Raw genomic sequence first — 1,061 nt, 5'->3', positions numbered from 1 at the left:
AAAAAAAAAATAAATAAATAAAAAGGGGTTCTAAGAGCTGTAGGAAATTAAAAGGGGAAAGTAAATAAACAAAATAAAAGTAAAAATAAAAATGGAATAAAATAAAAAATAAATAAAAATTTGATTTAATTAAATCTCAAATTTAATACAAATCAATTTCGCTGAATTGGTACATTTGTGCTAAACAAATGTAAGTAAATGCAATAAAATTAAAAAGAGGTAGAATACAGTCAAAACAAAAATAAACAATAACACAAGTAAAACCCAGTATGTGGGTGGGTCCCACAGGGACCTGTGGTGGCGTCAACAGGAAGTGACACCAGGGGAGAGAGGGAGAGAGAGGTGTGGTTAGAAAGTTACACTTTACACGCCTATCTAAGCGTTAGTCAGATGCTAACAGCTAGGTAAAGGGCAACCGGAAGAGTCTGCTCACACTTCCGGGGTCACGTGTTGCTAGGAGACCAATGCAAGCTCACAACAGGTGCATGTGGAGCAGACTTGCACTGCTGTGAGCATGCATGGGAAACTCATACAAATACATACAAATTCATTCATTAATCAAAACAGCACATTCACTTCACAGGCAATGGTGGATTCGTAGTTAGCTACGCTAGAATAACACCATTAATTTTACGTAAATGTTTCACATGAGCGAGTCAAAATGAAATACAATGATACGTAACACATAAAAAGGCCTTAAATTAATGAAATGAGAAGTATCGCTCAGATCACCTACACAGTGCTGAAAAAGAGGATTTCTTCGCCCAAGATCAGACTGATGTATTCTGGTACCATTTATATGGGCTGCTAATCTGAGGTTTACCCATCAGAAAATAGACTTATGCTCCACTAACAACAGAGATTAGGATTTCTTCGCTAAAATCAGGTTAGTTTCTTATCGTACAATTTAAACACATTATAGCACTGAAACTTTCTACTACCTGTAGGAAGGCACATTCAAGCTATAGTTTTATCTGATTTTGATCAGAACCTGGTGCGCGCATGTATAATAGTTCCATAAATGTTTCACATGAGTGGGTCGATATGAATACAATGATACA

General features: G+C 36.1%; 1 long non-coding RNA gene across 1 annotated transcript in view; it reads left to right on the top strand.

Moving 5' to 3' along the window:
* The first annotated feature begins 235 nt into the window (after positions 1 to 235).
* The window catches only part of LOC107559459 (uncharacterized), a 5,126-nt gene continuing 4,300 nt past the window's right edge, over positions 236 to 1,061 (top strand). The window contains exon 1 of the long non-coding RNA XR_001605626.1: positions 236 to 404. This is a non-coding gene — a long non-coding RNA (uncharacterized lncRNA). The remainder of the gene's footprint in view (positions 405 to 1,061) is intronic.

The sequence above is a fragment of the Sinocyclocheilus grahami genome, unplaced genomic scaffold (assembly GCF_001515645.1).
Source record: "Sinocyclocheilus grahami isolate Dianchi unplaced genomic scaffold, SAMN03320097.WGS_v1.1 scaffold686.1, whole genome shotgun sequence".
Taxonomy (NCBI): domain Eukaryota; kingdom Metazoa; phylum Chordata; class Actinopteri; order Cypriniformes; family Cyprinidae; genus Sinocyclocheilus; species Sinocyclocheilus grahami.
Note: the sequence above shows the minus strand (reverse complement) of the source record. Positions and strands in the feature narration are given on the sequence as shown.